General features: G+C 35.0%; 1 long non-coding RNA gene across 1 annotated transcript in view; it reads right to left on the bottom strand.

The window, feature by feature from the left end:
- Nucleotides 1-2,900: 2,900 nt before the first annotated feature.
- Nucleotides 2,901-12,941, bottom strand: part of LOC103461681 (uncharacterized) — a 72,158-nt gene continuing 62,117 nt past the window's right edge. Inside the window, exon 6 of the long non-coding RNA XR_533179.1 lies at nt 2,901-2,981. This is a non-coding gene — a long non-coding RNA (uncharacterized LOC103461681). The remainder of the gene's footprint in view (nt 2,982-12,941) is intronic.

Below are 12,941 nucleotides of genomic sequence, written 5' to 3'. Positions count from 1 at the left end.
CATTATTTACCGAATGACACTTCATCACAACAGTCATGTTGTCATGAAGACATTCATAGACTCCTTCATGTTCATGACAGATGTTATGTCATGCTTATGACATAACATCTGTCAGTCTTATGCACACCCCTTCAAATAAAGTGTTACCAGAAAAAGTAACAAAGAAAATAACAGATCTGRGGTCTTTATAGAAAAAGGTTCTGTGAAGAAAATACTTTACGGARCTTGACCAAGCATGGATGTTTCCTAGAATCAAGAGTRTGCTTCACACACTGGTGCAATCAGTCGCTTGGGATAAAATAAAATTAAAAAAGTTTCAGCAACACAAAGTCTCTCTGAGCTTTACTACAGACATACATTATGCCAGTATCGTGGTGAAGCTCCTTTTAAAATCTTGTATATCTCCAGATGTTAATTTGCACAATATGTGAGAAGTAATCTCATAACTAATGTCTTCCTAGAATTATGAATAATCCCATCTGTCCAGCAAAGTTGGTCCCCCAAAGTTTAAAAAGAAAACAGSAGGATGAGTTTTGAAACCACTGAACTTTTTAAATTATTTTAGAAAGGAATAGAATCAGGCTGATTTCTGTTCTGACAAAAAGTTAAATGAAATTAGTGCAAAACAGGGGGGGAAAAAAAAGTTTCTATTTATGTTAACACCTACTGTTAGACTCATGTATTTGAGCAGATCTGCTCAAGAAGTCATCCTGCACAGTGACTGTGCCCCCTTGACAATACACACATGGCATCGCCAGGACCGTCCATACCATGTTAGACTTCAAATGAACTGTACAATGACCTGCAAATGACAAGCACAGAGAGTTGCAGCCCCCTGCGACTTCAGTGTGAATGAGTTTTAACCCTTTGTTAGGGAGAAAAAGGGGAAGAAAGCTTAATCTATGATCCCAATGTTTCTGGAATGTTTAAAAAGGTCAATATGCTGATATTTTTGACAGCGCTTGACCTTTTGTGAAAAAAGTAACAAAACCATTGGAATTGAAATAACTTCTTTGTTTAGTTCTGGCACATAATGTATCACAGTCAAAGCATGCTGTCTCCCTGCAGCATCTGCCCATGAGTGACTTGACTGTTAATCCGGTGTATTGATCTAATATCAAAAGGTGCTATTTAAATGCAGCATAACTCCCCCGGAGCCCTGATCTGTCAGTGGGCTCTGTTTGGAGTTCGGTTGAATAACTAATGCCTGCAACTGTGTATCAGTGAGTCCAGGTGGCCCAACATCTGGCTTTCTGTAACATGGTCAAAAATATACAACGTAACAAATACATAATTATGCAGTAATGTAACAGAAATCGATTATTTTCTTCTCATGGGTATGAAAAGGTGAACAGTTCATGCTGTCCTCACAGTCCTGTCGTTTAAATCTCGACAGCAGGTTTTTTTGTGTGTGGAGTTTTGTTGTGAATCCTTTACTTTCCTTCGGTACTTTGTCACAAATATGCACCGTAGATCAGTTGGCCACTCCAAATTGGCCTTAGGAGTGTGCAGGGCTGTTTGCCTTTTAATGCTTTGTTTATGTTCTCTGAGAGTACACTGAGTGTCTCACAGACCAGCTTTATCTGTATTGTAATTAAAGTACAGACAGGAAGACTCTGTTTACTTATTAGATGGCAAGCGGCTGCCCTGGATCTTACTGGTATCAGGCTAAAGGAGGCTGAAAACAAATGTATGGAACCTTTCCAGGTTTTTATCTATTAAAAATGTTTTCTCTTTTCTCTTGTATTTAAACTGCTTGCTCTGCTCTTTGTTGCTTTATCACATATATTGCAAATAGATGAAAATAAAGTAAAATTTGTGATTGCAATATGACAAAATTTGAAACAGTTCAAGACGTCAGTACTTTTGGAAGACACTATATTAAGTTTTGTGTAGCTGGACATCTGAAAAGATAATGAGCTCCTAAAATACAAATTGTCTCATCTTGCAAAAAGTTAAGACCGGTTATGAAGTTCCAACAATGCGTGACCTCGACAATGAGAAAAACAGTCTTTATCATTATCTTTTTTTTTTTTAGTTCTTTGCTCTAAACTAAACAAATACTGATCAAACTAACACTTACAGTAATACATTTGAACTCAAACTACAGTTGCTAAATGCTGATGTATCTAAAATCTTTAATCAGACTGGAACTTTCTTTGTTGCAAATGCTAATGTCCTTTCCATATTGGAGCCTGGCAACTTGTGGATCATCTAACTAAAGCCCACAGCTCAAACCAATGTCATAACAAAAACTGTATTACAGAATAATACAGTATGTTCATCTTTAAATTAAAGTCTCTTCATTTATCTATGTATCTGTGTTTTTGGATCATTACAAGATAGTATGATCAATTGTATGATTAAAAAATATCATTACAACCTTGAAGAGCAACTAATAAAATAAGATTCTTGTTACTGAATTCACAATATGATAAACAAAAAAAAAATACAGCTTGTGTTTGAAAGTAAGCCTGACGCATTGTGGATGTTTGCCTATTCAGAATGTGTGTTTTTGACTGTACCATTTATTGTGTCTGTTCTGGTGGTGCATGTCTCCCCAATCGGGTTCTTCAATTYCAGCACTGGTATTCCCGCGCATGCATTAGACTGACCTCACATTAACCCAGATACATTTGATCTTTAAGAGCCATAAATTGGCTTTTGTCATTACCATAGGTTAATTACTGAGATCTGCTCAGCACCGTGGCTACACCGAGACTGCAATAATATGCACTGCACAAAAGCCATTCACACTGCCTGCGTGAGCACTAAATAGGCATTGTTTTGATCTTTCTATTCCTGTCGGGAGTTTTGTTTGCATTATTCTATAATTGGCACTCTACGTAGCAGGACTTTTATTTAATTCTGCAGAGCTGAGTAAGAAACCTCACCCTTCCTGTCATTCTCCCCCTGAATCCGTCATCTGACCTGAAGCCCAAATCTTAGTCTGATTGCTGGCCTTGCACTCCCCACAGCACCTGTTTGAGAGCAAAACAGATTGGGCTTTAAGAATATACTGCAGAATGCATTTTAAAGATCATCCAGCTTTATTTTCAATATTATCACATATATTGTATTTGACGAGTAGAAGCATAGATCCTCAATTTTCTATTGTAAGCGAAGCTCTGACAATTCACAGCGTAAATGGCCTGCAACRTCATTAAGGATTTTTTTTTCTCTTGTGATTGGCCTTGTAAATTTTTGGAATCACTTCTAAACATATCACAATAAACAACATATCTACACTGCATTACCACTGAGCCAGTTTGTTACCATTATCTTCTGTTATTTCTTATGTGATGACACATTTTGAAGCAATGCTTTTCACAGCAGCAAAAACATCCAATTTATTATTGTAGTTTATGATTTTGCTTTAGCTCTTGCCATGCACAGAATAGTATCAGGATACGATTCATTGCTGAATAATAAAGCCACTTCCTCAGCAACACCACGACTGGAAAAAAACACAATAGCTGCCTGATTACATGTTTTGAATGAAGCAATAATTAACAAACAGGTCAAAAAATGTTGTATAACTTTTAGTTAATTTCTGCTTTTGGCTTTATTCTGCAACTATGCTGATTTTCTGTGGTCACTAGCGATACTAACACTGTTACAAGTAAAAAGAAATAAGAARTAGGGACTCAGTTTTATGTCTGACACCTCTTAAGTCTGTCACCCTCAGCTTGTAATATTTTGTCACAAAACCTTCTTAATTGCTGATTGTTTAAAAGTGTCTAAATTGCTAYAATATTTAGCATTTCAACAGCATAATATATGAAAACATGCAAAGCTATGAATAGATACAAATTGATTTAAGCTTTTTTGCTTCTTTATATATTAATTACTACTGAAATAACACATATTGGAGACATATAACATAAATATTTAAAACTTAAACCATAAACAGTCTGTATTTTTATGGCACAGTARATTTATGGCTTTTGTTTTCACAGCAAAATGCATTTAAAGACCTGCCTCTGTTAAAGACAGGAAGTGGATRAAATAAATTAGTTCCAGCATGTCATCTGGATCTTAAGGACTATTGTTGTAGATAGGGAATGGACTGTTTACTTGCTAAAAAATATTACAAGAATTTGTTGGTCCACAGGAAAAGGATGGAGTGAAGCAGTTTTGCTACAAAGATCATATATGCCAGAAACATTAATAAGCTCTGTAGAGGAAACAGCTGAAGAAAACAAATTTATCCTCATGCAAATGACACCATCTCTTGGTTGGAAACATTGTTTTTGCTACAGGATAAAGAAATTATTGGAAACTTGGTTTTAAGAGAATGAACACAGTTCATGCTATAGTTATGACAAATGGCTTTTACTGGGACCAAACACTCAGAATTYCAAGGTAAGTACAGATGTTGTTTGTGAGCATAATGTTTATCAGGAAATTGGCTGATGTAAATGAAGACTTAGGATAGTTTACATCATTTACCTGATGTAAATGAAGATTCTAGTTTTACATAAGTATGTTAGCTTTTCTTTTATCATTGGCATTTGTGATGTGAAGTGCCTTTTTGGGGGTAAAGAGAATGTTGTGAGAAAACTAACCACTGACAGATTGAGTTTAAATATGATGACAAGCAATGTCCTCAGAAAAAAGCTGTGGTGTAAACCCTCATGAGTAAAACAGCCTGGTTATCTAAAAAATAAAATAAAAAATACACTTCTACCAAACACTTCTCAGTAATGTGATTCTGATGAGATAGGCAGACTGGGTTCACACAGAAAAGACTCACCATATGCTGCTGGCAGGTTCCACCCYGTTTCGCTCAGACTCATTTCTGCTAACTTACACCTCCATTCAAGCATTACATCATCATTCTTCGACTGCATTGAATTGTCTACCTTATTTTACACTTTTTTAGTGTATTTCTTAAATTTAGTTATGAAAGTAAATATAGTTAATGTTAAAAAAAATGTGTTTGTGTACATCAAGTGGATTTGAAATGTGTGTTTATTTCTTTTTGTAAATGTAAAGTAAATTAACTAATAGAAGTAAGGAAAATAACATCATTGCGTCTTCTACTTACACCTTTCAAATATTTTTACTTTACCAGYATTTTTGCTGGAATTCTAATCAGAGCAGCAATAAGTCAGTAATTCTTAGCAGCCATGTTTGAGTCAACTAATATGACGATTTGTAATTTGGATCTAAATGAATATTAAATAGTGAAATAAAATTTCTGCTAAGTCAAACTCAACTTAGCTGCATGATGGGTTCACTATAACCTCAACAACACAAGCAGTCACACTGACACACATTCTGATAGCGCTTTATTATGTCAACGGACTGTAATAGAGACTCCCAAAAAAGATATTAAGACAAGGGTGAGTTAATGTGCATGTGTGTGTGAACAGGTTCGTACATGATTATTACCAGTGGGCGTTTCTCCCGTGTTCCTTTATGAGAAGAGGTTTTAGATTTCCCTGCTTTAATAGGCACTCAATGGTGATGATCCTCTTTTAGCTTGGTAACCATGACACTCTGCCTCTCGGTGTGATATGGAAGATCAAATACAATGCGCCCGATGTTGACTGGAACAGTACATCCATCTTGTTTGTTTTTTTTCCAAAGATTGTACTCTTAGAGTTTACTTTTTTTTCTCCACTGAATTATTTGATCATRAAAACCCTTAAAAAAAGATTTGAAATTAAATAGTTTTCATTCAACTTCTAAGCAGATATTTTAAACACTATACAGTCTGCTGCYTCTCATGGTTTTAGTTCCGAAGTCAATCGAAGATAAACATGGCTTTGGATTGTGACAATAGATTTAAAAGCCCTGYTAACAACACTAAAAGGAAAAGTAATCAAATTTATCACAAGCTCTTAACTAAACTAGAAAATCTAAGAATATTGTTTTGTATGGAAACCTTAGATTAATGGTGATTCRAAGCCCTTTGCCAACACAACTGAGACCAAAAAACATATGGATTACATGTAAACTGAGATCCATCCAGTGACAGCTCTCCCTACGTGGAACCAGCTCTGAGTTCGCTGTCACAGTCTGCGTGGGAGTCTTTATCAAAGTAGTTTCCAAATGAAACAGATTTCAGTATCAGCAAATATAAGAACTGTGCTCATAAGAAAAAAAATCTTCATTTATTACACCAAGTGTCAATATTTTTCTACATTCATCTAGTTCAGAGTAATTTCTGAGTTTTTCTTTTAACTTTCTTGTTGTTGGAGATTTTAGGGTTACATACAATTTCAGTTCTAATAACTTTTAAAAACAGGCCTTTKTTAACAGGCTCTCCATACAAATTACAAATATTCTATAKTATTTCCCTTTTAGGTTGCATTCAGAACAAATTGAGAAATATATGAAAAACTGCACGCCCATCCCTTGGCTTTGGTGGGAGAGTTTGACAGATAATTAATTCTTAATTATCTATTGAATAAATTATTTAAACATTGGTTTATTTCATTAATGAATCAATGATGTATTTATTTATCTAATTATTTTACTTTTAATTTTCCTTGCTTTACATCAAAGTTGCAAAAAAAAAATTCACATATTCACGAAAGACATTATTCTTTTTGAATTTTGCTTTTCCAAGGTGTAATGATTAAATATTTCACTTCCTTTAACATTTAAGAGTATGAAATGTCTCTACAAGTTAAAATTTATTGGACATTTTCTCCGTTTTACATAATCTGAAAAATTTCATCATCATCTGGGCTTTCACTAATTTCTTTAAAGGCATAATAATTTGAGTCCATGTAAGCGTCTTAATTCTCAAAGCACTTTTAAAATGATTTTTCTTCTCATGATTCTGGCATTTTGGAGTGGCGAAAAGGGATTGTTTAGTGACCTAAAATGCCTGAGAAAAAATATTTTRATATAACATTTATACGTCTCTTGTTTCAACTGTGTTTTGCTAACTTATTATTATGAGGTGATGAAATTCATTTAAACTTGCTTTTTTTTTCCTAAATACAATTTCCTGTCTCCTTTCTATGCTGTCCTTTTTGCCATACACACACARAATCCCTCTCCTGCTCTTCCCTGATGCCCGTGGTCTTCTCCAGCTCAGTGACAGTGATGAATGCAAAACATGGAACACATTAATGCAGCAGATCCTGGTCAATGTCAGGCCTTTCTTCACTGTGTCAAGTTAAACAAACAAGATCAAGCCAAAGCGAATGGTAATTGACCCTCCAGAGATAAGGCCGTTGCTACTGAGGCAAGAGGTCACCGGAATCTCAAGCCATCATCAAACCTGTGTGGCCTCTCAGAAAAAAAAAAAAAATATATATATATATATATATATCCTCCACTCATTGACCAGATGTTCACACTTTTATACATTGCTGTAGGGTTCTTACAGGTGAGTTATTATGAGAAGAATCCTTGCGTTATATACTTTCCCTGCACAATGCTTCATCTGAAACAGACTGTCATGTAATAAGTGGATTTTACTTGTAGGAGATGTCTGAAATCTTAGTGGGACGTGTTTAAGGTGTGGAGGATTCTGACACTGTGATGACACATCCTGGTGAAACCTAACTAATTAGGGGAGTTTTTGATTTGAAACTTCTGGTTTTAAAATGATGAACCTTGTATACTTACTGTACATCCTTCAGGGTTTGCAAGTATCACGGTGATGCTGTGTAATTGGGAAAGTGTGAAAGGAGTGGAGGACACTTACCAGGGTGTTAAAGTGATGAATTTTAAGGCCAACACATGAAAGAATTTCATTTTCTCTTTCTTTTATGCAGTGATTTTGAGTTCATACTAAAAAAACCGCCCGGTGGCAGATTTGATGTTTTTTTTATGAGCATACGTAAGATAATTTGTGACAGTGAAACCAAAGGTTTTCCATCTTGAGRTAATGGTTTATTTGTCTCATTTTTGCTTTGTTCTGATAAGAGTTCATATCATTATTTTAGTAAAGATTCTGATTGATATCATGTTAATAAAAACATGTTTTTCTGAGGCAATTTCTTGTGAATAGTTAGTGTGCTTTTCTCAAATTTCCTTTTAGTAGGACACATCTTTTTAAGAAATCAGAATAAAAATGCTGATTACTGATCAAATTCAAAACTGCGACATTAAGTAAGACCCATCATGGTGTTGCTCATTTTGCTTCTGAAGAAAAGCATCCCGTGGCCACCACCATGATTAACAATGGACACAAGTTCAGAGTAATTTTCTGTTAGTTTTGTGATGCGCAGCACCTGAGMTATGGATCTCTGCAGCTCCTCCAGAGTCATCATGGACGTCTTAAGTGGTAAGTTACCTTTTAGATTAAATTTGTTAAAGGACAATTAGTCTAAAATATTAAATTACGACAACTGGTTAAAATCTTTCTTGACATGTGTCCTGGTTAAACAACCTTAAACCTTCTGGGGAAAGACGGCAGCTTGATAACAGCATCTGTCTCTTAAATATTCCATCTATCCATGTCCATACATACTCACTCATGTCATGGTAAACATTTCCTAAGTCCTTTTCCTTAATATCGGTTCTGTGAATAAGAAAATTCTTTCATGGGTTTTCTTCTGTCTACGTTCAGGGGATTAAAAATKACCTTGATTCATATTTTTGTCTCGTTAWTTCTGACATTTTAATTTGAGAATTGATTAGGAGCATGTTTTATTTTACAAATGCATTAAAACATTAAAGTAAGTGTAATCTTGAAATTAGTCTGTACATATTAGACATACAATCTTGAAATCACATTTTACATTTTTCAATAAACATTCAGTTTTCCAATAAAGATTTATTTTCTGACAAGCCCAACTTTTCCTTTTCTGTTCACTTTACGCAGTAAATTGTTAGAAAGATGAGCTCTCAGCAGGAGAACAGCTACCCAGTAGTACATCCAGCTGAGGAGTAGGAAAGTGTTGCTCAAGTGCACTTAGTTGTAGAAGTGGGTCCCTCAGAATGAAAAATTGAGGGGGCGGATGGTGAACTGGACAGGTAGTTTCTACATCYGTGGAGTTCAGAAAGTTGCATCTTACCTATCTGGTTTATTCTTACTCCATCTTGCATTMAACTATTTCCAAAGACCTCTTAAGCAAAAAGGAGCTTTATGTGGCTGTAAAATCTACTTTAAATGACTTTTACCTATCAAAACYTTTCATTAGAAATTAAAAGATTTTGCTTAATAAACTTCCAACATTTTAAACTTAAACATYCTCATCATCATTTTTAAGAATCAACATAAAGATTAATCATCAATTCAGTTAAAGATTATTAAACAAGTCAAMAAGAACAAGTAATTAATATTATCAACAATTTGACTMATTTTTAACCAGTCTAAGACTCTTTATTATCTGTTCTCCACTGTTTTAATTTAGCAAAATAAGCACGAAACCAAAATTTAAAAAAATAAGGAAACAAGAAAGGAACGACTGTTAAAAATGTTACGAGTAAAACTYGTGGAATATCTTACATTCATAAAGCYGACCAAACTATGTGTAGGAAACTGTTTAACMACACAAAAATGAACAAACAGAAGACAGCATGCAGTCCAAACAAAGAACATTTACTGGAACTGAACTTCAAAGGGGCAATGAGTCCTCTCTCTAATTCAGTAAAACCTTTGTRCAGTTTGGACTTCCAGTAACAGACGTCAAGGAGGACTGACCAGCCACTCAAAGATGAACTTGAGGTTTTTCTTTTTGTTTTGTTTATTATGTTTTATTTATTTATTTATTTATTTTTTTACATTAGAAAGGCAGGTAAAGATAGATTTTTTTTTTTCAGCAAGATGACTGTTAGCCACAAACACCAACAAGCTGTTGCTTCGGACATGATACCTTATGACCGAGGCTGCTTTGGATTCAAACTGCCCAACTTGTAACCATTGCTCGTAAAAAAAGACGCTGGTTCACATAAAAGGTTAAGCACAACCCATAATTGCTTTTCAAAGTTACTAATAATCATAGAATTATTTAAAAACTTCCTCAATTTCTAAATTTGTAAAATAAGATTTGTTGTTTAAGGGCTTGCACATGTATCGACARACAACTGACGAGGTTAAATACTCCTGATATTTTTAAAGCYTCTAGGAAACTCAAGGCATTTTGACTAATCCTCTTAGCTKACAAGTACATTTCATAGCAATGTACATATTACATTTGAAACAAATATAAAATGACCCTAATATGTTAGCTTAGTTTTGCTTAACCTATAATTCTGAAYTAATTTTAAACAAATCAGTCAAATTTAATTGATTGAATTTTGATTGAGTGAGACTGAATTCTGATTTGGTAATGKTCGAATCTGAATTATAGTTTTGGGAAACTAATAAAACATTTTTCAGTGTAGAAAAGCAGTTCAAGCAGGTAAACGTTTGTATTTATATGCACTAGATAGGTTAAACAGTACAGATTGCATATTTTTTTAGTATAAGCTAACATGTGGTAATAACAGAGACACTACTATTCTAAACAACACCGCYGTAAAGAACCAAGCATCCTTCACTGCATTCATTCACTTTGCGCTAAGTGTGATGCAAATCAATATTAAATATGTCTAAATATCCCACAGTAGGTGAATCTGATTGGTTGAGGAATGTCATTGTCCTGCATTTTATTAAGCCGAGCGGCTTGTTGTTTTCATTTGTGGCTTTTAATTTCTGCATCTGTCCCTGCAGTTGGAGTTTTTATTACTATTAATTTACTACTTGGGTTTTGTGTGCTTGGCCACTCCCGTTCATAGAGTGATGAGGGAATGCACTTAACGCTCCCCGCTTACAGCTGCTTTGTAAATTGTGAGCATGAATTGGATTTAAAGGGGCTTGATTAAGCCACACTGTCCCCTGGTTTTAAGTGTGTTTAATTTCATACCATCTATAAATAAACATATTATTCACTTATGCCCACTGTGGAGGCCTCATATGTTAGTCTCTAACAATTGTACTCGAAGGCTGTTTCAAAGACTTACAGCTCTCTGGTTCTTGTCCAGTTAATCCACTTCTAATGTTGACTCTGCTTGCTTTCATTTAGAAACCGATGCTGTTGTCTTTGTTTTAACAAAGCTCAAAACTGTGAGGGAATTGTAATTTAAATGCACTTGAAATCCAGGGAGTTCTTGCAAACATTTTTGTTTGGTTTAATCTACAGATTGTTATGTCTAAAGCCATGTGGGAATTATGCAATGCAAACTCCTCAAAAGAGGACAAATAGAGAAATTCTCAAGACTGAATATGTGGGAGGGCTTATTCCAGCTTCCGCTGCCAATTTTAGCACTGGAGGATTGTACGTTGAATGGATTCTTGCTTTTATATCTTGCCTTCATTGTTTCTCTGATGTAGTAAAAATGAGGTTTTGTGCTGCTCCTGATTAAAGCATAAAAAAAATATAAAGTGAAGCGGCTTTGATTAGTTTCTGCCCCAAATAATCTCTTGAATAATAGACTAACAAGCACAGGCTCAAGGTTTGCATATCCAGTCTTAGTCGCACTTCGTCTTTGGTGGATAAATACTTAAGGACAACATGGAAGGACACAATGCCACTTAGGTTTAGCTGAGAAAAACTCCACTGTGCATACATTGAGATGACTCCAAGGATAATCATCACAAATGCCTACTGAAGGACCTAAATGCACTGTAATTAGAAAATAATAGGCCGGTTTTCATGGATGGAAGGTTTCTACTTAACATTTTCACTAGAAGCAAATTGGCTAAAGTCGAAATCAAGCCAGGATAGAGGCTCGTCAGACCCCAATATAAAAGTTGATCTTGGCTGTTAAAAGGACGGAACTGTGCATGCAGAGGTGTAATGGGCATGTGGTCTCTATTAAGGCTAACAGCTCCCATCTCCTTCAAGGTGGTCATTTAGTAGTGCTGCTCACTCAGCCTAATCAATGGTTGAAGTCGCAGCGAACCATTAAATAAAAAAAGAGGCTAAAGATGAGGTACTTCTGATTGGGGTTAATTGGATGTAATTGGAATTTATACTGTACAGTGGACGACTCATTAAGAACACATTTAAGAATAATGTCATTTGAGCTCAGGTCATTTAACCATTTTTACACAGAAAAGGCGAGAGGCAGGAGTTGGAAAATGACATGATCTTGTTGTGAATGTCATATGCGGCATGCAGTGCATTATATGAAACCCTTGGAACTTTTAAGCATTCTGGCCTTACGGTGTGATGGTCCAACTCCAGTCTCACAATGCGCATGAGATTGGAGTTGAAGGAAAATAATACGTGGTTATTAAATTTTTCCTTACAAATAGGCTTCCGTGAAGAGTCTTGCGCATGTTTGTTGAACCATTTCTACTCCGATAAATCTGATGTCAGATATCGCTGACCTCAGAAGTCACCTAATTAGTAAGCAGAGTTAATCTGTGACAAAGACACACAGATATAAATTAGCATTGGATGWTCGGTTTAGGACAAATCACATCACAAGTACCAAGAAACACACCAGACAGACCAGGGATAAAGTTGTAGAAAAATTTAAAGCAGTTTGGTTTTGAAACAACGTTCCAAGATGTGAATATCTCACACAGCACTTTTCTGTTCATCAACCAAAAATGAAATGAGTATGGCACACGGAAATGTAGAAAGATTGTTCATTTGCTGACAGAAACGAAAAATKTATTTAATTGTAGCTCACAATACCACAAACATGTAGCAGAATCTGTTCCTGTCATGTAGTAAAACTGAACTTTTTGCACAGTAAAACTGGCAGTGTGTTAAATCAACATTGAGTCTATCTGATCCACATCAGAATTGGTCTTAATTAGCCTCTTTCAGAATTATTTCAACAACCGATTGAGTAGTTATGACACTTGGAGGAGTTAAAGCTACTCTTGATTAATTTTTAGTCCAGATTTAAAACTTTTTTTTTTCCTTAATTCTAAATGATAAAAATTATTTTAAGGTATAAATTACAACTTAATGAACAAGGCACAGTGAGTAAATAAATGAGTGTTGTGCTTTTGTTTGGATATTTTCAGC

The sequence above is a fragment of the Poecilia reticulata genome, linkage group LG2, assembly GCF_000633615.1.
Source record: "Poecilia reticulata strain Guanapo linkage group LG2, Guppy_female_1.0+MT, whole genome shotgun sequence".
Taxonomy (NCBI): Eukaryota; Metazoa; Chordata; class Actinopteri; order Cyprinodontiformes; family Poeciliidae; genus Poecilia; species Poecilia reticulata.
The sequence above is the reverse complement of the archived record's forward strand: the minus strand, read 5'-3'. Positions and strand labels throughout refer to the sequence as shown.